This window comes from Erpetoichthys calabaricus, chromosome 3 (genome assembly GCF_900747795.2).
Source record: "Erpetoichthys calabaricus chromosome 3, fErpCal1.3, whole genome shotgun sequence".
Lineage (NCBI taxonomy): Eukaryota > Metazoa > Chordata > Cladistia > Polypteriformes > Polypteridae > Erpetoichthys > Erpetoichthys calabaricus.
In genome coordinates this window covers 73,417,463-73,441,839 of record NC_041396.2, presented here as the reverse complement: position 1 = coordinate 73,441,839, position 24,377 = coordinate 73,417,463, and the positions used below count along the sequence as shown (strand labels likewise).

The 24,377-nt window shown below is 37.6% G+C and overlaps 1 protein-coding gene across 2 annotated transcripts in view; it reads right to left on the bottom strand.

Annotated features, from left to right (window-relative positions):
• Positions 1 to 24,377, bottom strand: part of LOC114648101 (peroxidasin) — a 241,956-nt gene that overhangs the window by 194,493 nt on the left and 23,086 nt on the right. The window lies entirely within an intron of this gene.

Genomic DNA, 24,377 nt, shown 5'->3' with positions numbered 1-24,377 from the left:
GAGAGGAATGATGGTCAGTAGGAACAAGACAGAATACATGTGTGTAAATGAGAGGGAGGTCTTTGGAATGGTGAGGATGCAGGGAGTAGAGTTGGTGAAGGTGGATGAGTTTAAATACTTGGGATCAATAGTACAGAGTAATGGGGATTGTGGAAGAGAGGTGTAAAAGCGAGTGCAGGCAGGGTGGAATGGGTGGGAAAGAATGTCAGGAGTGATTTGTGACAGACGGGTATCAGCAAGAGTGAAATGGAAGGTCTACAGAATGGTACTGAGACCAGCTATGTTATATGGGTTGGAGACGGTGGCACTGACCAGAAAGCAGGAGACAGAGCTGGAGGTAGCAGAGTTAAAAATGCTAAGATTCGCATTGGGTGTGACGAGGATGGATAGGATTAGAATTGAGGACATTAGAGGGTCAGCTCAAGTTGGAGGGTTGGGAGACAAAGTCAGAGAGGCGAGATTGCATTCGTTTGGACATGTGCAGAGGAGAGATGTTGGGTATATTGGGAGAAGGATGCTAAGGATAGAGCTGCCAGGGAAGAGGAAAAGGGGAAGGCCTAAGCAAAGGTTTATGGATGTGGTGAGAGAGGACATGCAGGTGATGGGTGTAACAGAACAAGATGCAGAGGACAGAAAGATATGGAAGAAGATAATCTGCTGAGGCAACCCCTAACAGGAGCAGCCGAAAGAAGAAGAAGAAGATGGACTGGAATTTAATTGGACTACATTAAAAGCCTTGCTTGATTTATTTAGATAATCTTGTTTTAATAGATTTTTTTATTCAAGCAAGTTCAAATAAGTTTATGTTTATAGAGGTTTTCACTGAGTCTGAAGTGGTGGCTCTGAGGCTAAAGAGAGTTGCTGGTTCGAATCCTGTAAAGTGATTTCACTCTGTTGGGCCCTTGAGCAAGGCACTTAATCTGCAATTGCTTCATCCTGGGTATGATGTCAACCTGCATCCAGCCCTGCAAACAGGTCCTCCAACTTGCAGGGAAAACTTGGTGGCTGGTGACAGGATTGGTCCCAAAACACTTTAATTTCATTTCAACCTCAGCTTAATACATTACCTAAAAAAAGAATGTAAAGGTAAACCCGTATACTGTACAGTACTGTTCTGCTGTGTCACCTGCAGTGCTAGAATGTAAAATACTGATGTTACTACTATATGTACTGTAATTCATGCAAGCGCGTTTTCATTGCCAGAAGCCTTAGTAGGTGCAGGGCGTTTCGACAGCATTTTGGGGCTTTTCCGCATGTTGAATGGGAATGTAAAGATAGTCCTACCAGTAGTTCCTGAAATGGTGAAGACATGTGGATGGGTTCAGGAGCGCTCCTTTCTTCGCAGGAGAGCAATGAATCCACTTACAGTCCTCATGTACACAGGCAGATGGCAGACAATCCAGACCCCAACCACGAAACGATCCAGGACAAAACGAATAAGTACAGGTAACCCAACAGAAGACAGGCAGAGAGACAGAAACTTGAAACACAAATTACAAAAACTTTTTTTTTTTTTGGTCACTGGCCCCCTTTTTAAAAGCCGCGCTGACATCCTTTGACCCCAACAGCCCCTTCACCCTCAGCAGAAGACCAATCGGAGTCACTGCAGGGACTGCTGGTTTCAAATTCTAGTAGAGTACGCTCTCGGATTGGCTACTTTCAGTATCCTAAGCCGTGTTTTCCTCTACGGTTGCTTCCTGGTCTCGCTATAGTGCAGTATTGCCACGAAAAATATTTGCGGTTTCCGCTAACAATTATTAGTTAGGTTCTAAGGAAAAATCTGTGAACAACTGAGGCCGTGAACCCTGAACCGCGTTCTTCGCGGGGGTCTACTATATATCACTCATCACTCAAGGAGACCATGTCCCACTTCAGGTTACCCTGAATTTGTATATTTACTGTTAATAATCAGTCAGAGATTTGTATTTGTACTCAAGATGTAGACATTAGCATTTCACTAATAGAAATGGATTTTCAGTGCCAAAGTCTCCCTCATGCATATGAAAATTCCTAGACTAACTCTTGATTACATCTTGCCTGAAAAAGGGGCCTGAGTTGCCTCAAAAGCTTGCATATTGTAATCTTTTTAGTAAGCCAATAAAAAGTGTCATTTTGCTTGACTTCTCACTACATTCATAACAGCTAACACGGTACAACACCCTAGTACTATAAACTAACTCTTAAACTTTTAAAAATTATACTATATGCCACTTTCTATATACTGTATTTTAACCAATTAATTCTTTAAGAGTGCATTTCAAACATTACTCAAAATTACCTTGAAGCCACTGACAAGATCCTAAATGATTATAATGACAGAAAGAAACAAGGAACTGTAGGTACAAACCGGACTTAACATTTTAGCTGTACAGTAATCCCTCGCTATATTGCGCTTCGACTTTCGCAGCTTCACTCTATCGCGGATTTTATATGTAAGCATATCTAAATATGTAATGCGGATTTTTCGCTGCTTCGCGGGTTTCTGCGGACAGTGGGTCTTTTTACTTCTGGTACTTGCTTCCTTAGTTGGTTTGCCCAGTTGATTTCAATACAAGAGATGCTATTGGCGGATGGCTGAGAAGCTACCCAATCAGAGCACGCAGTTAAGTTCCTGTGTGCTACTGATTGGCCCAGCGACGGAGTGCTGCATTAACCAGGAAGTCTCATCTCACTCATTCAGCATTAACGTGCTCCTGCTACTGCTTCAGGGGCCGTGTCCAAGTGCCAACAGAAGATGCAAATGATTGCAGAAAAGGTAAAAGTTTTGGATATGTTGCAGGAAGGGAACAGCTACACCGCTGCAGGACACCATTACGGCATCAATGAGTCCACGATTCTTTTTATTTAAAAAGGAGGAAAAGCATATAAGATCTACGGCCGCAGTGTCCTTTAACCAGGGCGCAAAACGAGTTGCAAGTGGACGTGATAAGGCAGTAGTCTGGATGGAATCTGCTTTAGGGATTTGGATTGAAGAGTGCTGGAAGAAGAACAACGGCGGTGCTACACAATCACCTGAAGAGGCTCCTTTAGAAGAGCTGTAACGCTATCCTTTGTTGTGCAGTAAAATTAAACTCATCGTTATCGGACAAGTCGTCGTGTCATTGTTGGTGAGTAACCATAATTAATTATCTACGTACAGTACTTATTACATGTACATAGTTTAGTGTCACTGTACACACATTTTACTGTATACAATTTTTCTTGCATTGTACGTATTTATTGCTGGTGGCCTGTCTGTCGTAATGGCTGTAACATATGTGATATCGGAGACGCTCGATATCTTTAAAATAATATTTAGGTTTTACTGTGTATAAACTGTGTTTACATACATAATTTCAACGAATCTTACCTAATATCTAAGAGAATACAAAGGGTTTATGCTGTATAATTGTGCGGGAAATGTTTATAATAGTGTGGGAGAGTTTATAAGGGCTTAAAATATATAAAAATAACCATATGAACATATGGTTTCCACTTCGCGGATTTTCACCTTTCGCGGGGGGTTCTGGAACGCAACCCCCGCGATGGAGGAGGGATTACTGTAATCAAATCCTAGAGCTCTCCCTGAAAGTAAAAAAATAAAAACGTGGCAAATCCAAGGCTCCATTCATGCTCATCAATTGTAAACACTCACTTCTTCCTGTTTAAGTTCTTTTTCAATTTAAAGCAGAGCAGTGCGATAGTATACAGTATGTATACTGTAAAATGTGAGGCTGGAGCTAGAAATGTAGAATCCAACCCTAGGCATCATAGAGGTCCATCACAGGGTACACTTAGGAATACATTCTCACCTATTCATAGAGTCAATTCAAACTTGCTAAATAGCCTAACCCCCATGCCTTAAGATATCCGACAAAAGACAATACCCATGCAATACATGTTAGAAAATTAAACTCCAATGTTTATTAATTGTATTCACCTCTAAAAATAAAACTTATTTTCTAAAAATATGCTTTTTCAAGACCTTAAATTACACTAAATTTTCTCAGAAAAATACAACTGCTTACAACTTTTTGTGGTATTACGTCCCATATTCTCTTCCTCAACAAAACATATTGGTTAGAGCTAGTAAAACAGTCATTTTGGCAAATGTAAAAACACTTCCAATTTGTGTACTCCTTTGTTGGTCTGCTGCCTGTGAAGTTTACTACAGTAAAGATGTTTCTGGAAACCTGGCCATTTAATTACTCAGTTCTTCACAAATAAAAACAAGCCATCCTTCAAGTTGTGGTTTCAGTGTCCTGGATGGCTTACTGAACCTAATGTGAAATGGTGCAGAATTACAGGCTTTTCACAGCACAAACCTCCTCAGATCAAAGGACAAATCTGTAATCAAATTACCATAACGCTGTACAGCTATCATTAAATAGTTTATTTCTAAGGTGTGGTGGCACAGAACAGTGGTAGAGGGCACTTTTGCCGCATTGGTCCAGAGTCATTTAAAGTAATAAAATGTATAAATACAAAACTTGCTTGATAGATCAATAATGTGTGTAAATAATCCACCCTCTCTTCTTTTACAGAAAATCCTAAAATCAAGTTTAATGGTCACATTGTGCCAGAGGCTATCTTACTACTAACCGGCAGCAGGGCCAATTCCAAAACAGCACACACTCAAGCACATATCACGCTCAACCACACCAGGCCAATTTACATTAACTAGAAGGATCAAACAACTAGAAAGAAAATAGCCAGAAGTAAAAATATCGGAGCGCTGAAGAGTAAAAACACTTATGAGAGACAGTTTGGACTGCATTCACTATAATGAATACAGTCAGGGAAAAATCAATATAGTACAGTATAGCAATAGTTTTCCTTGTAATATGTCATAGATGTACTACAAAAAGTACAGAAATTTCTTTTACACCATCTTTGAGAATGTAGCCACAATGCATTTCATTATTCCATAAACCACAAAATAAATTGCTTCCAGATTCTGTAGTGATAACATTAGCACCACATTAGAAGAATCCTGAACTGATTCCATTTGTCACATTTGGCTATTGTGTCCATACGCGTACAGACAGCAGTTTGTTAACTTCACCATGATTAGCCAGTTCTTATGTCCCCGCATATCTAAGCCTGTGCTACAACAAACTCTTTAACCAAAAAAGGAAAGGTTCCTAAAACAAAAAATGAAGCAGAAGACAGATCATTTCAGAATGTTTTCCCCATAGCTAATTAAAATTTTAATTTTTTTAATTTTTTGAAACCCAAACATCTTCCAATAGGTTTTTAATGTGTGTGAAAGTTTAATAAATAATCTGTTTTAAAAACAGCATAGTTGTTTGTATGTAGTCTACAGAATTTCAAATGCATTTTCATATACACTCTCCAGCCACTTTATTAGGTACACCTTGCTAATACTGGGTTGGACCAAGGTTATTATAGTTTTGCCTTTTTATATGAGTTTTTATTTCTATACTTTTTTCTGACCTTACCTGGAAATTCAGTTTAGTTTTAGTTTTATATCTGTTAGTTTCAGTTTCAGTTTTAGTAATTACTTTACTAACTGTCCCCCGCGGTTCCACCCAAGTAGTAGTGAAACAGGACCAACTCTAAAAATCAATAAAAAAAATTTTTAAAATGTAATTGGCATTGAAGAATTTATATTGATACCTTTCATATCCAAGGGCTTCTTCATATGCCATATTTTTTGTGTTGCTATCAGGGTTCGAGAATGTAGCTGTGATCTCTTTGCCAAAAATGTAAAAACGTTGGCAAGGTATCTGTGGCCAAGCAGAAGGTAGGTACTCTCCAATGTCAAACGTTGCCACTGTATCTGATCGTTTTCAGCTCTGATGGGAGAGTGTCCCCCATGTGGGGAGAAGAGCATGTGGCCGCGATATCTCTTGCTATGAGCAGCTACCATCTAAAACACATTTAGCTGTGATCTTTCTCTCAAAAGCATCAAAAGTTACTCCTTAACAATCACTAGATGATAATGTCTGCTGAACAAACAGGTATCGCTAGCTAAGCAGAGGCCAGGTACGCTCCAACACATGGTGAGTGGCAGACCAATTCGAATGGAGGCTGGCACATGAGTAAGGAGGACCCCACCTAACTCCTTACTCCTGAGGTCCCGCTTCCCCCTCGCCCTCCCCTCGGCCCACAGCCTTTCTCTTGGATTTGCGTGAATAAATTGCCGCCACTCACAAAATCAGTCGGAATGTTCTAGCAAATTATAGAAAAAACCTGATCTAAATCCATTTAGCAGTTCTCTTGTGAAAAGCTGACGGTCATAAAGACAGACAGACTTTGGATTTTATACATAGAGAGTTGGTATGGTTAAAAGGCTATTATGGATTTTAGTTTTGTGTGACAATCAGACAAAACTGTAGACTTAATGGATCTGGATATGTTAGTGGAAGCTTACTACACTACATGGTTTACAATCTGGTTTTGTTTTTGTCTGATAAAAACAAGCATAATCAAAACCAGATTTTGAATATGAACGATTTTTAAAATATTTTCTATGTCATTTGTGCTGAACAAATGTGCACTGATTGTTGGCACTTTTTATCTTTCCTTTTATTGCCCAGGATGTGACTGTTGAGATACCTGAAATCCCTTTCCACATTTTGAAAAATATTTAAGTGGGACAGATTTGTTATTAGGTATTATTTTTACATTTTTGAATTTTGAATATGATGTCTGCATGGTCTTTATTCAGATAAAAAGGGCATAAAAAATCAATTGTATTACAGTACATAAACAAGCACAATCATATTAAAATAGTAATTCTGGTGTCCCTCGTGGTCCTCACCACAAATAATGAATTGAATAAACTACATAAGTGAATGTCAACTTCCCTGTGTTTTGATATGGATTTACTTTAAGCAACCATCCAATATAGCCATATGGTTGCGAGACATATACGCTGCCCAGTGACCTGAGACGAAGACTGAACTCCTTTGGTACTGTGTCTCTTCGGAGAATCCTTGGGTACTTTGTGTCAAATCAGCGGTTGCTCATGGAGTTCCAAATGAGGCACTTTACCTGCATTAGGAGGGAGTGTCAGTTACGGCACTATGGCCATGTGACATGATTCCCAGAGGGTGATCCTTATTGTCGAGGACCCTAGTGTCTGGACTAGGTCAAGAGGACAGCCACGTAACACCTGGCTGTGGCAGATAGAGGGTCATTTCCGGAGGGTGGGACTGGACTGCGTGTCTACCTCTGGGGTTGCTAACCAGGATCCCAAGCTGTTTTGTCATGTGGTGGGTGCGGCAACACGCTGTACCAATGCATGCTCCCCAACCTGACCTGACCTGACCTTATCTTAAGCAGCAAAAATGAGTAAAATATATAGACAAAGATTTTGTTTGTGTTGTTCTACTTATATGTAAACAAAGAAAAAAAGGCATAAATGTGTATAAGGTGCACTGAGTAGCTAGTTTATTAGGTACACTTGCCTTTTAAATATAACTGTATGTTTACTTAGTGATAACATTCAATATGTAAAGTTATTTAAAATACGTAGGGAGGTATCAATTGACTGAGTGTATTTGTGTGTGTGTGTGTACATTTCTGAAAGGCAAATACAAAGACTAAAGTTTTAAAAGAAAACGTTGTGGGCTTAAGACCTGTCAAGTCTTTAAAGAGCGGCACCCCTGCTGTTTTTTTACATACACCAGCACTATAAAAGCTGCTGGACCACCACCCAAAATCATCTAATAGGTCCTTAATGAAAGGACTAGTTCAGAGAAGCAGATAAGACTTCAATTAACATAGAGCTGAGGACAAGAGTGGTGGCACATGCAAACTTATGCAGCCAACAACCCAATCTAGTTCAAATGCCAATAGTGACAAATAAGAAGGCACAAGTAGGTTAAGTAACACAAACACTGGAGGCTGAAGGATAAAAAAACTGCAAGGAGCAATGCATCCTCTCTCCTATGGCACCTAGGTTATAGTCTGTGTGGAGTTTGCCAAGTCTTTTCCAAGTATCCTTCTTCAGTGCACTCAAATTTTCTCAGGCATGCATAAACCCATATACAGTAACAGGTTGTGCCTTGTTATAAACTGGTATTTCATCCAGAGCTGGAACTCGCCTTTCATGAAGAGCTACAAGTACAATATAAGTTGTGGCACCCTGTGACCATTTAAAAACTTGAAAAAATAAAAATTAGCAGTAATATCACAAAAAATAACACTGTAAAGGAAAGTGAATGCAAAAGGTATCGGTCTTCAGCTTTACATTGATGAATATCTTATTTCAAGAGACTACACACAATTTTCCTTATCTGCAGCGTGCATGCTGAAAACTGTACATCTTATAATAATAAACAATGCAATTAGGACAACATTCCAAGTCTGAAATACAGCAAATGCATTTTTCTTGCGCTGTCAAGATCCAGCATTCCTTCAAACAAACACACGATTTAGGAAATGACAAAAAATGTGTGTGTGTGAGCCTGTACCTTCTCTCTAAATGATACCAATTAAGCAGATATTTAAAAAACTGATTTAGTACTTATACAGTATACAGTACTACATAAAACCTGTTAAGTTAGTTTTAACTATAGCATAAGTGAGGATCTATATACTGTACATAAGCACACACATCATATATATGTTATTATGTGAAAGACAATAAAATCCATAGAGGTAAGCCTGTCCCTTTAGAAATACATAAACCAAAATAACTAATTTACCAGTATTTTAAAGAAATTCTTTGCACAAATATGTTTCTTACATTCTTTATGAGGATGCAAGGTGTTCCAATGGATAGTGCCAATGCCTCAGTCTGAAACAAACACACAATTGATATTTGCATTGAATTTAAATATTCTCCCCATGTCTGTGTGGTGTTTTCTCCAATATTCACAAACTTAGTGAGGATGTTAGGTTAAATGTCAATTCTAAACTGGCTAGTGTGTGGTTACATGTACTGTATACCCAGTAATGACGTGGTGCCCCATCCTGGGCCAGTTTTGCATTACACCCACAATAAGCCTCAAAACACTATGATCCTGAACTGATTAAGTGGGTTGAAAAATGGATGTCTGGACTATGGATATTTGTTACTTTGCTCTAGCCTGTAAGGTAGAAAACATATGGCCATGAAGCTAACATGTGAGCATTTTGGGAATCTATTTTTGTTCACTAAACATGATGCGTTCTGTGGATATAGTTCCTTGTTGCCAAACAGTAAACCTGGTCACTCTTGAACAAACTGAGACATGTGTTTACATCCATTACTGATAGACTATACTGTTATAATATATGGCTTATCCAAATCGTAACAGAAAACAGTGTGAGAGGAGACATTGCAGTGAAGTTGTCAACAGCCTTCCTCAATGCTTTTTCCCTGACTAACTGTGGAAAATTGCAAAGTAAATCAAAGAAACACTGACCAATTATGTTGACCTATTGATATGTATCAATATGAATTACACTCTCAACATGGCCATGGAGAATCACAATGCTTACATTGTTTCAATAGTTATTTGGACTCTGGGCCATAGTGATATATCTAAGATACAGCCCCAGCCATGAAATGCTTCTTAAACTACCCCCCATTAGCTCAGATTTCTCAATGGAACTTTCAGTTATGGTTAAGGTTGATGTCAGGAGTTAACATTTTGAGCCCAGAGCTAACTCAAATTTAATTGTTCAGGGACAATAGAGTCAGAACCCAGAACTAATTTGTACAGGGTCTACCTTCTAATGCTACATCACTCTTTGATTCTCCTTTACAATTTGCTCCTCACAGGTGAAATGTCCTTATATAGTAAATGGCAAAACGTTAGCCAGACCTTGTCATATTTGAGAAGTATCCTGCCATGATGGAACTCTACAGACCCGCTATTATCTAGGGCACTTGAAGACATCTGATTCTGGTGCATATAGACAAAATGACAATGAGTGTATTAAAAATATAACAGCACAATACTTGATTTTTGTCTTTAGCCATCCATGTTGACTTCATTCTTTAACAAGGAATATACAGTGGTGTGAAAAACTATTTGCCCCCTTCCTGATTTCTTATTCTTTTGCATGTTTGTCACACAAAATGTTTCTGATCATCAAACACATTTAACCATTAGTCAAATATAACACAAGTAAACACAAAATGCAGTTTGTAAATGGTGGTTTTTATTATTTAGGGAGAAAAAAAAATCCAAACCTACATGGCCCTGTGTGAAAAAGTAATTGCCCCCTGAACCTAATAACTGGTTGGGCCACCCTTAGCAGCAATAACTGCAATCAAGCGTTTGCGATAACTTGCAATGAGTCTATTACAGCGCTCTGGAGGAATTTTGGCCCACTCATCTTTGCAAAAGTGTTGTAATTCAGCTTTATTTGAGGGTTTTCTAGCATGAACCGCCTTTTTAAGGTCATACCATAGCATCTCAATTGGATTCAGGTCAGGACTTTGACTAGGCCACTCCAAAGTCTTCATTTTGTTTTTCTTCAGCCATTCAGAGGTGGATTTGCTGGTGTGTTTTGGGTCATTGTCCTGTTGCAGCACCCAAGATCGCTTCAGCTTGAGTTGACGAACAGATGGCCGGACATTCTCCTTCAGGATTTTTTGGTAGACAGTAGAATTCATGGTTCCATCTATCACAGCAAGCCTTCCAGGTCCTGAAGCAGCAAAACAACCCCAGACCATCACACTACCACCACCATATTTTACTGTTGGTATGATGTTCTTTTTCTGAAATGCTGTGTTCCTTTTACGCCAGATGTAACGGGACATTTGCCTTCCAAAAAGTTCAACTTTTGTCTCATCAGTCCACAAGGTATTTTCCCAAAAGTCTTGGCAATCATTGAGATGTTTCTTAGCAAAATTGAGACGAGCCCTAATGTTCTTTTTGCTTAACAGTGGTTTGCATCTTGGAAATTTGCCATGCAGGCCGTTTTTGCCCAGTCTCTTTCTTATGGTGGAGTCGTGAACACTGACCTTAATTGAGGCAAGTGAGGCCTGTAGTTCTTTAGACGTTGTCCTGGGGTCTTTTGTGACCTCTCGGATGAGTCATCTCTGCGCTCTTGGGGTAATTTTGGTCGGCCGGCCACTCCTGGGAAGGTTCACCACTGTTCCATGTTTTTGCCATTTGTGGATAATGGCTCTCACTGTGGTTCGCTGGAGTCCCAAAGCTTTAGAAATGGCTTTATAACCTTTACCAGACTGATAGATCTCAATTACTTCTGTTCTCATTTGTTCCTGAATTTCTTTGGATCTTGGCATGATGTCTAGCTTTTGAGGTGCTTTTGGTCTACTTCTCTGTGTCAGGCAGCTCCTATTTAAGTGATTTCTTGATTGAAACAGGTGTGGCAGTAATCAGGCCTGGGGGTGGCTACGGAAATTGAACTCAGGTGTGATACACCACAGTTAGGTTATTTTTTAACAAGGGGGCAATTACTTTTTCACACAGGGCCATGTAGGTTTGGATTTTTTTTCTCCCTAAATAATAAAAGCCGTCATTTAAAAACTGCATTTTGTGTTTACTTGTGTTATATTTGACTAATGGTTAAATGTGTTTGATGATCAGAAACATTTTGTGTGACAAACATGCAAAAGAATAAGAAATCAGGAAGGGGGCAAATAGTTTTTCACACCACTGTACACAACAAACCACGAATGCTGGAAATTTTAGTCATGCACATTTTAGTGCAAAGGAGGTAATTTTTAGCCATTTAAAAATAAATACTGTATAGTATTAGTATAGTATAGTTTATTAATATTCTTTAATATTAAGCAGATCAAAACAGTTTTCAGTTGCTGTACGTTTAATGTCATTAAGCCGGACCCATTTAAAAAGCTCATAATTCCAGACCAATCTTTACAGCTTAGTTTTTAAATAATAAAGCAGATTAGCCGCTAAGTTCAGACACCTGTAATGCAGGTTCTTAGATTGTACCATTTTTACTACTAACTTACTAATCCGGGGAATTCAGAATTGAAAACAACATAAAAAGGTACAAACTTAAAATATCATTAAAGTACACAAATAAAGTAAGCCAGGAATAAGAAAGATAGTATGGCAATTACTAATATATATACAGTATATGGATCGGTTTTAAAAGCGGTGCAACTGTGATATTGATTTATCCCTCACAGTTTATTTAACCCTGAATCTTCCTGCACAAAGCTTTGGGGATTTCAGGCTTTGCATTCCATACTTCCACAATGAATCAAAGCTTGACAGCAGCAAATTCCACACAATACTTCTGCACAACTAAAGAGTGTGTTTGGAGAGTTTTCACTTTACACTACCGAATTTTTTTATGCTATTTGTAAAGAGGGGTTGCTGAACACTGTTGATATCCAACACTGAGGGACTGGACTAGAGAGCCTTTATGGATTTTGCTTGTTTTACATAATTTTTGTGAGTTTTCAAAGAAAATTACCCAGGTGACTTATGAGAATGAATTATAAATATGCGAGAATGTGTTTTTCTCTTACTTGTGAAAGATTGGACTATCCACAGGTCTTACCCATTGCAAACAGTATGACTTGGTTTAAAAAAAGAACACTGTGCTGAGTCACACCTTATTGCAGCAAGGCAAAGAAGACTCTACTTGAAGCTTGCACTCTGGATCGTTTGTAATGTGACATTTTTTTACCAAAACTATATGTTATATTTCATTTATTTTATTTTATTCTATACTTTATTTCCTATTATTTTATTGGTGTTTGTTTCATTAATTATATACACAATTTGGCTACATCTTGGCTAATTGGATACCAAAAAGTAAAAAGCTATTGACAGTATGTTTAAGCTTATTATATTGAAATTTCTTCCATTAATTATAAGCACACTTTAGCTTCCACAAAGTAACCAGCTATTGACTTTTTTTAAACTTTAATTATGTAACCTGCTTATTACAGTGTATTTACAGTTTTCTTTTCTCTTTTTTTAACAACATACCATTGGTGTATTATATTTGAATTGTTTAAGATCATATCCTTAGTTTACTGTATTTGGACTGTACCTTCACAAGATATCTCACTTTTTAATCTTCTCTACACCACTGCTGGGGAGACTGTTTCGCACTAGACATGCTCTCTCTCTTGGTATGTCAGAGGAATGGGACTTTGCGAAGTGTGTTTTGTCTCACACACTGAGGCACAATTGGGGTGTCGGTTGGGGAATAAGGGAGAAAAGCCATTTCTCTTTTTTCCCCCTTTCATCCCAATAACTGCTGTTTCACTTGGGAAGATATGAAGTCAATGTCAAAACTATTATATGTAATAATGTACAACCTTAACCTAACACTACAAAATGACAACAAAAGTTCAGAAGCAAAATTTCTATGACCAAACAGTGAACTTTGTTAGCTGCAATGTCAAGGGTCTCAATCATGAATTAAAGAGAAAGAAAGTACTCTCGTACTTAAAAAGTCTAAATGCCAAGATAGTATTTTTACAGGAGACCCACTTACTAAGTAAAGACCAGTTTCGGTTGCAAAGAGAGTGGTCTGGCCAAATTTTTCACTCATGCTGTACAAAGAAAAATAGGGGTGTGGTAATCTTAATACACAGAACTATTCCATTTGTAGTGTCAGATGCAATAGCAGACTCTGAAGAGTAGTATATCATGGTGACGGGCAATCTATCCAATACTAAAATGATTTTGATTAATATCTATGCACCTAACATAGATAATAGAGCTTTCTTCCAAAATGTATTTGCATCTATCCCTAATGTGAACTCTCATAAAAATTATAATGGCCAGACACTTTAATTGTGTTTTAAATCCAGATCTGAATAAATCCTCAGTTACAAAGGCAATACTATTTACCTAATACTGCAAAAATAATTGCACAGTTTGTAACAGGGAAGTTTTTAAATCCTAACCTAAGAGCATATTCCTTTTTCTCACCCTTACATCATTGCTGCTACAGAATTGATTATTTTCTCATAAACAATTATTTTTTGCCCATTATCAAATCTTGTAAGTACAATGCTATTGTAATCTCTGACCATGCCACTCAGATCATGGAGTTTAAATTACTGCGTCCTACACATTCATCTCATAGCTAGTGTCTTAACTCCCTGTCATTCGCTGATGAGAACCGTATAGAATTCATATCCAAACAAATTGATTATTTTCTTGAGACAAATGCATCCTCAGAGGTCTCAGCAGGTACAGTCTGGGAAACTCTGAAGGCATTTTTGAAAAAGAACACTGTGCTGAATACTGTAAATACAATGCATTGAATACAGGTGAAAAAGGTAAAAAAAAATTACATACACAACATAAACCACATCTTTTTGTGTATCTTTTCACAAATCTAAGCCCAGATGTACCCGTCTCTTAGTAATACTACAGACTCACAAGTCACCAACAGGTGGCATGTGAATGTTTAAATGAAACATTATTAAACTGGAACAAAATGACTAACCCCCATATTCTGCTTTAATTATTCAAAAAATCCAAGTTTACCACTGAGATCAACCTGTCATGTCACAGTCAGAATTTGGAAAGTGAGAAGTAATTCTGTTATTTTGCTGCTAGTTTCCAAATTTCCAACAACATTTATAAGGCTGCCGTATGTGTAAAGTCTGTTTAGCAGAGCATTAATTAAGACAACTGGTCTTTGACTGTGAACAGTTTAAAAAATCCTAGGTAATATACAAAGATTAAAATCATGCTTACTGATATTATTTCAAGTTGATGAAAAATAAGCATGCTATCTATATTGTCAAATCTTTGTTATGGTATTGTAACAATACCCTGATGATATTCAGTGAGGCGATATTGTATGATTGAATGGTATTGGAGTTATTTTTAATTATTAGGAGTAAAACATAATTATTCAAAAGGTTTTAAAAACCACCTCTACCCACACTAGTTATTCAATTTCTGCCAGGATGAGTTTTTGTCTCTTCTGCTTCACGTTGATTTTCCACTCATGGTCACTAAATACTAGCAAAAGAAGTTGCCATTCTAGATCTTCAAAATTTAGGAATATTGAGTTACACTTAAAAGTGTGTTGCTTTATAGTAACTGCAAAGAAATCAAGTGTTGTTTCTGATTAATATATGCATATGATCCAATTTAATTTATAAAGGTTGAGAATCCCTAAATCAAACTCCAAAATCTGAAAGCTTTTGCACGCTGACATGATGCCACCTTTGTTACTGCTGAGCAGATTTGAATAACATATGTGCAGATTCCAAAGAGAGTAGTGTTGTCCACCATGAAGTTAGGATACACAATCAATGACTATGGTTTGGGTTCCCCCATGAAGTGCTGCAAAGCTGAATAACTGCATTTGTCTACATTTCCCTAGTTAATCACGTGTGTCTCCAAGAGATCTTATTATGCATATGCACATTTTCCAAAATCTGAAAAAAATCCAAAATTCCTCTAGTCCCAGGCATTTTGGATTGGGGATACTCAGCCTGAAATTTAGCTTTTAGGGATATTTATATGAGTATTCATTGGTACATGATATTGTAGTAAGAATTTTTATGCTTTTGGGTACATGTACAGGTCAAGGAGTGTGTCAGGGTGTTCCAAGTTATTTCTATACTTGGAATGAACATGTAAGAACTAAACAAGATACTATAAAAATGAGTTTTATCTAACCTGGACAGTAACACAGACAGCATCCATACTAACACTACAATGTTAATAATCCTGATTAAATTGAACAAAACAAATTATCATAACATCCTAACAAATTTTTCATTTAAACTGAAAATTACTAAATTAATATAACATGTACATATTTGCAGTAGAAATTAAATGGAAATGTAAAGAAATTAAAAATGGCTATGTCTGTGTAGAACAAATAATGGAAATCATTTTTATTAAACAAATCTTAAACAAAAGATATGTCCATGCAAGAAATGAAAATACATAAATAAAATATGCATAAGACAACGGAAAATAATAAAGTTGGCAAATAAAAGTCTTGTGGTTGACAAGAAATACATTAAGACAGTAATAACAAATAGCAATTGAAATAGCTCTGTGAAAGCAGCCTAAGATTACAGTATAATACAAATGAACAAAACACAAAGGCTGGACTATTACAGTAGTTCAAGAATGATGGGTGTTGCTTAACAACAGTTGGATTAATTGATCCAATTAAAATCTTCAATGTGTCACCATCTTCTAGACCATGAGATTATGTTTGCAGAACAAAGTTGGTAACCAGCCCTAAATTAATTGTGTATTCATAGATGTGTTCATGTTTTACTGTAATAATAATAATAATAATTATTATTTGCATGAAAAAATAATCAGCATGAAAAAATAATTCAACATGATTCAAGTGTTACAAAATTTGTGCACTACATAATGATAGATTACAACTTTATGGATAAACATTAACCTAGTCCTAACTTTAGCTAGTTGAGAAAAGACACACCATATTTGTGGAGGGGCAGCAATGTGGTGCAATGGTCAGAGCTACTGCCTCGTGAATCTAGCATTCTGTGTTTTGAGTTTATGCTTTTTACCCTGGACTACATGGGGGGTTCTTTTTGGATACTTTAATCTTCACATCCAAAATACAAACAAGTTAACCTGTACCCTGAATTTTGCTCCCTGTGGGTGTGTGTGCGTGACTAGCAACACATCCAGGGTTTCTACCTTGTGTTACCCAAGACTCAGATTTTGGTCAAGCTAGTGTGAGAATACTATGTCTATAGCAGTGATATGCAAATTTTGCTGAATTTGCTTCACCTTGAGATTGGCAAAATCACAGAAAGGTTCAGGAATTTCTATGAACTTGGTGAAATGCATTGAAGTTTGCGGGGAAGGAGAAACTGAACTAGTTTTGAGTGGATTACAATGGTGCAAGTTGGTAGTTGGCTAGCCATCAGAGACACCTGAAGCCTTTAAAGTGTCCCTGAGGCCTAGCCAGCTTCCAACTATACTGGACTGATTATTGTGGCCAACAATGTCACCTGAGTTCTGCTGCAGCACTGCTCTGCAGGGCCTCCTGAGATAAAATTATGTCACACTGACAGAAGTCAAAGAGATGCTGGATTTGTGCAATTCTTGACCCGAAAAATAACAATTCATAGAATTAAAATGTCAAAACAGTAAAATTTCTTGCAGACAGCGGCAACAGGAGCAGGAAGCATGAATTCACTGAGGCTTGGCCCTCAACACCCCACTGCACGTAACCCAGAAGGAGAAATATTGGGAGGGACAGATGAGGAACCCGTCTAGTCCCTGGAATTAGCAGTATGGGGCTGGAAATCTCCACTGATATCTGCCAGTTGGGGATGATACAATTCATCAGTTGGTGGAAAGGGGCCATGTCCACCAGCTGACAAGGGGGTAGCTGAAACAACACCAAGTTTGCCAGGTGCCTTTTTAGACACTGGATTTGGTGAAGGCTGGGCAGAGGGTCTTCTTACACTCCAACATCTGGGAGACTCTGAGCCTGTGACACAAGGGATCAGCTTTACATACTTGTATCCCATCCAACACTGGGATAAACACGACGTCTCTTTTTACTCCCTTTCTTCTCATTTCTAAATGCTTTTCCTTTTCAAAAATTAATAAAAAAATAAATGTTTACCAATATCTGCACATAACTTATATTTTGCATCTACTGCATTTTGCATCAGACACAATTCAAATGCCCCCTTTCTTGTTAAATGAGTATAACATACTCAGAACAATTAAAGGTTACAGAAAACTGGAGGCAACAATGGTGCTGGGCATTAAACTGCCCTGTTCATCACAGCATTTTTTGATATATGCTGTATAAATATCACTGGCTAATATTTTGCTAGAGCTGTGCAATTTATAGACATGGTGAGTACGGATATTTTTTCTTTATATTTTGTTGCTTTTGTGGCAATATAATTCAAACATTTTGCAGAAAGTAAAATTCAGTAACATGAACACCTTTGGCTTGATATGTCCTTTTCTCTTTTGAGCCTAATAAGCAAATCTGTGGCTTGAAAAATCCCATCAACCTCCACCACCCCCCTTACATTCATGCATTGAGGCATCTGACCTTAGTGTTTTCATTGACATTATTCTGCCGTCAGGCATACTGGTGAAAGCTGTTGTAAATGTCTGCACTTGACAGCTCTGTGCTGTGTCTACCCTTAGATTTTAAGCATTGTAATTTGTTTAATTTTCAAAAAATATGCTTTATTTAAGCTATTTGTTTCAAAATAATCAGACAAACAAAAAACTGACAACTATAAAAGTGAGTGCTATAATCTGTGAGGTCCATGTAATTTAAAAGTATCTAAAGTATCAAAATATTGATAAATACTGATTTTAACATTTTAAAATTACTTCAATACTCATTTTTCATAGTATCCATTCTGGGATGGAAGAACACAAGATAACACGCACACCTATATGCAAGGTTTTCTGTTGCACAGTACCAAATACAGGGGATAACACAGTTTTGTGAAACACTCAAAGGCAGTTACAGTCAAAGCCCACACAGAACTCTAGACGGAGTGGTCTCTCTCTCTGTCTGGGGCGCATGACCCTTAACTTACCTAAACAGCACCCTTCAGATGACATCACCTAGTTTGCCTAATCTGTTGCCTGGCTTTGCTTAAAGCACCATCATGCAAGTCAATACAAAGAATTTTAAGAGGCATCTTATTTCTAAATTATGGAAACATTAATAAGTATAAACCTGTAAACTGTCATGTTTGAAGTAGGGATATGATGTTAATGTATTTCTAAAGGTTAAAACAATTTATTTTTTGTACTCGGTTAAACGTTTAATACATTAAGACCAGAATCTCCACCTGTGAGCCTGTTTTATTCCCTACTGTTCATTCAGGGGCAACAGTCTTTAGAGCTGGGGCTTCTTCACTCCCTCTGTTTTCAAACTGTTGTCGCTAAATGTGCTGCTATAGCGCATTACTTTTTGAACTTATTCTTCATATTTACCATATAATGTAGCATACGGTGCTATATGTTTTCATTGCACAACTCCAAAAACAGTGGAGCCACTCCTCTGGGTGTTCATATACTTCCAGCTGGGCTTCAGAGCATGTATTTGGTATGTCAAGGCTAATTTGCCGCCCAACAAAAGCATGCCATAGCCTCATCTAGTGCAATCTGACAGGCTAGTCTTTCTAGCAAAAATTTTGGCAGTTACAAAAATATTGTACTTTATTTACACAAAAATGCAATATGCACCATTTGCATTTGTGCATTTAAATGTATTAAAGGTCTGTGTAGTACTTCTCTAAACAATTATTTAAAAAAGACCACATTAATATTCTTTTTATTTGAATGTTTATTTAATGTTTTTTTTAATATTTTTAATTATATTGTTTACAAAATATTGCAATACATATTTAATTAACATATAATGACTTTGGTAACAATTCATTGTACTACATCAGTAACAGTATTTGTTTTCACCAATGTAAAAAATTGTTGACTAGATTTATACTTAATTTTTTATTGTTTGCAAAGCTTTACTCTTACTGTACCTTGAAGTACTGTATGTGCATTTAATGACTACAATTTTTATTTTTGCTTTCATCAATGTAGAGATTTCAATGCATACAGAATCACGTTTTTTTTAAATAAGTGTTTTATTGGGTTTCATAATATACTGTATTGGGTATTAAAAATGGTATCGAGCTTCAGTACTTTTCTTAATATCATACTGAAGTTCAAACTTTTGGTATCATAACAAGTAGTACTGACACCCACCCACTCTTTGTAAAATGACACCAAGAGCACTGTATGTTCTTAGAAGGGAGACCGTGTGACCTCTGGTTGCAGATGGAGGCCTGCATTTCGTAAATGTACTATCCATTACTTCTCCTCTCTCCCAATTCAAAATTTCCTCAATCATGAAGTTTGTTTCACAAAATATTGGGAACTTGCCTCTCTTTTTGAAGATCTCATCTAATTTCCTTAAATCACACTATGAACTTCCAGACCAGTGAAGATGGTTCTCTGAACTGAGTCTTCAAAAATCATCACAGCAATGATGGACACCTTTTTGGGAAATATAAAGTTCTTTGTGTCTGAACTGCTTTCCACCACACATGACTTTTTCAAATAGGGCTTAAGCTCTAAAGAGGAGGTTGGTTCTCTGTAAGAACACCTGGCTGCAGTGAACACTGAGCATTCAGCTCTTTCTCATGATGTCGGTATATTAATGAACACCCTGGGCAAACATGAGAAACAGATCTGGTCCCTGAGGAAGGCATTGTCGTGCTAATTTGACTGAGCTAAAAGACAGGAATAGTCTCTGCAGTGTGTGTGTTTTATTGGATTCTAGGAGAATACTAAAGGCAGAGAAAACTGTGGAAGACAATGTGCCCTTCTCTGCATATTTTCTGTCAGAATGTTGAGCAATTTCACATGAGTTTACTTCTCATGTCAAAATCCATTTTCATGAATTATAACCACTGCAAGTTGCTCTTTCAGGAAACTAGGAAAAACTTTCAATCATTCATACGAAGGCCATCATATCCGTTTTTTCACTGTCTACTCTTCTGAAACTGCAACCGAAGGAAGGATATGCAACCAGCAATAAAAAGTGCAAGTGTTGCAGGGCTACATTCTTTTTCTTCTTTACCCTGCTTAGCTTTTGCTGCTCCGAGCATTAACTTTGACTAAATTAAACAGTTATGTAGGCCACAGAGACCTTTCAACTGACTGGAACTTCCACTTTATAACCAGTGTCATCATACCAGGGGCTTTATCTTTGCCGGCAAACTGCATCCCAGTTTCACTATTCTGGACTGTTGTCATTTATAGTTGTGTTTTGAGTAAGATAAATTTCTTATTCAGGGTAAATTTCACAATAATTCATCAGGTGCTTCATCATGAGTCACTGGATGGTTTAAACAGGGTGCTGCCTCACTCCATATTTCACTTAGCACACACTAGCGCATACAAGTACGTGGAGGTGAGGGATCAACTGCTTTTGTTTTCATGAAAATTTACTTTTTGCTCAATGTTTGTCAGTGTTACTTCTATATTATATATTGATAAGACTGTGCTGGCAGTTAAAGCAATTCGTGATTTCACGATTGTGTACTACACAAATTTGGAGTGGACACAAAGACAAAACATAAATGGTCTGAAATTACAGGGAGCTTCACTCAAAAGAGGCCCTGAATATTCTGTTGTAACTCCCGTTAGGATGAAGCAATCTGAACCAAAAAAAACACTCTATACACCTTGACATATGTGTAATCGATTGTATTACACGTGTGGCTGGAACTGTTTTCTGCCAGACACATTTTGACGCGGCGTTCCATGTTCCTGAACACATCAGCAAGTGTTTTTGGGGGAATAGCAGCAATTTCATGTTGGATGTTTTACTTTAATTCTTCCACAGTGCAAGGCTTGTTCCGATAGACTTTTCGTCTAAGCATACCCCAAAAGAAGAAGTCTGGTGGTGTCAGATCCGGTGACCGTGGTGGCCATAGCCCCTTTGAAATTACCCTGTTGCCGAAGAAGGACTCAGTTTCTGCCATGCTCCTTGCCAATGTGTGACACATTGCTCCATCTTGCTGGAAGTAACCTTCCGTTGACTCACGATCATCCAGTTGATTCTGACATCGCTTAAGCGAATTGGTGACCCAATAGGTTCACACCATGAAGATGCGCTGCTCAATACTGTATACCACTATCCTGATGAGAGGTCGAGTGACTGAGTGAAGGGGTACAGGCATTAAGCACCCAGAAGTTGCGAACGTAAGTTGAACGGAAGTTAAACGTCACAACAGCTGTCCGGCACCTACCTCATCACTCCAACGCAGGGGCATCCCGGCTTCTTTGAAACTCCATATACTGAGGAGCAAATTGCACATTGTTTTGAGTGAATCTCCTTGTACATCTCAAGCATTTGGAGGAGCAACAATATACTAAAGTGGACTAGTTTCAGGTTACTTATGTCAGATCTGAATTAAATGCCCTTTTTCAGAAAGCAGAATTTAGCTTACATACATGTAGAACACATGCTAAATGTTCTTCAGGTGCAAAACCCTCAGACTTGGCAGATGTAAGGAATTTACTGCTACAGCAGCTGTTAAAAATAAATCTGAAACTGTTGTTACCAACCCCCTATACATAAACAACTGCGTTGGGGAATTGTTTTCCTGCCTACTAAAGCCAATATGGAATGCTCCTTGCTGAATAATGACCCTGCCATTTCCCTTATTATCTGCTGAAGATATTGTTATGCTTGATGCTTTGCTTATTGTCAATGAGCTGAAGGAGACAGAGAAGTATGTCAAAGCAGGTCTTTTAAGTTGCTGATCTCAATATCCTAATCTATGCTACTCTAAATCTCTACCACTAAACTAAACCCCACAATTACCTCAGCCTTAATTATTTTACTACTAGACATTAAGCCCGTTACAATAACGGGCGCTAGAACAGTAGTGCATAAACATTAGTAGAAATAGTCTATATTAAATGGCAAGGGACCTTGACCTCATTCTGCTTCTTGTCAAACATATTTTTGCAAGAAGCCTAAAGTAAAATAATCTATATATATAAAATTCTTTTCGCGTTTGAAACAGAAATTATGTATGACCACAGAAGAACAGGAAAAACATTCTTAATAAACTTGATTCTTGCCGATAGAGCGAATGGTGACATAGCTCTGGCTGTAGCGTCATCGGGAATCGCTTTTACATTATTAGATGGAGGCCGTGCAGCACATTCGGCATTGCAATTACCATTAAACCTCACTCACGATGAAAATCCAATTTGCAACATACGCAAGGGATCTGGAAAGGCAAAAGTCTTGCAACATTCAAAGATAATAGTTTGGGATGAGTACACCATGGCACATAAAAGAGCTTATGAAGCCTTGAACCGAACAATGCAAGATCTCAGAGATCCTACCAAAATAATGGTAGGTACTGTCGTTTTACTCACAGGAGATGTTCGTCAAACATTACCAGTTATTCCACGAGGGACACCAGCAGATGAACTCAACGCGTGTTTAAAATCCATGCTTCTCCCATGGTCAGTTATATGTCGCGTGTTCTCGGGTAGGTACACCAAAAAATGTATACATTTATGCACGTAATGGGCAAACAAAAAATGTAGTATACCCGAAAGCACTGCAGTAGTACTCAATGTATCTTTACTTCTTAAATGTTAATGTTTTACTGTTTAATAATTTATACGCTTCTTATATGTTGTTCACATTCTTTTATCAAAATACCAGTAACGGCGCACTGCATGATAACGTGCAGTGAATACACTTGAATTGAGCATTCATAGTATTCATCCTCTTTTTCTGTACGTTTAGCATTCATTTGCTCAGAGGTTGATGTGCTTGCTGCTTCCTGAACAGCTCTTCTTTACTCCACCCTAGCGGCCCGCTGCTTCTCTTTCGTCGCCATCTTTTCGCGTTAAAACTGATTAAGTTAGTTTTTGTGTTGCAATTACTTAGCACGTTTTCTTTAACATTTCACTTAATCTGGCACTTAAGTCTTCAATCTGCCTCAAGAATGATTAGCGAAGGTGTTAGGGAATGCCCTGCTGCGTGCTGACGAGAGTTGATTCTACAATAAAATAAAATAAAAATAAAAAAGTGATAAAATCATCACCCCGAAAGCGGATAGTAGATGTCACGTAGTATATGTGTACCAAATTTCAAGTCAATAGGTGAAACAGTTTGCGAGCTACAGGTGATTTAAAATACTGGACAGGAAAACAAACAGCCACGGTAGCATATTATAGAAGAAGATTTTACTGTTTAATAATTTTTATTTATCTGCAATGTGCCTCTTATATATTACTTCATATCTCATATGATAAAGATGTTAATAATGTTGTTTATATTGATTTCTATGTTATTGTAAATGCTCTTTATTTGTTGAAAAATAAAATTGGCAATTAACAAACATTTTATAAATACTACATTTTATTTTTGTCCCTTGCACTCAGTGAGCGAAGCCACTGGGTAATCAGCTAGTAATAAAAATAAAATAGAAACATATATGACAATACAGTAAGTATAATTAATATTACATTCGTCCTCTCCTCTGTGGCTGTTGATTGATGTGTTGCGTCTGTTTGAAGATCTCCTATCCTGCCTCTCTTTATTTTAGCATGCTGTGGCGTCTCTCCAGCAAGTACTGTGCTGTTCCCCAGCAAGTATTTTAATGTGTGCTGGCGTGCAGCTGATTATTGTATGTGTGACGTCTCCCCAGCAATGGATGTTATGTGCGCGAAACTAAATATACTTTTAAAAGTCATCCTATTGTAATATCATGAAAATTCGTATATTTAGAAAAACTCCTTCACCGACTGACACTTTACACTTTACCGGGCCAAGCTTCTTAATCGCAAATCTGACATCCTCAAGAGTGAACACCTGCACAACAACAAACACTAATCCCACCTCTTTGGGGAAGCTGGTCTCCGCGTCTCAGTACCTGATTGGATTTTTCTTGCCTTATGTTTTAGGTGTTACCTCATTTACCG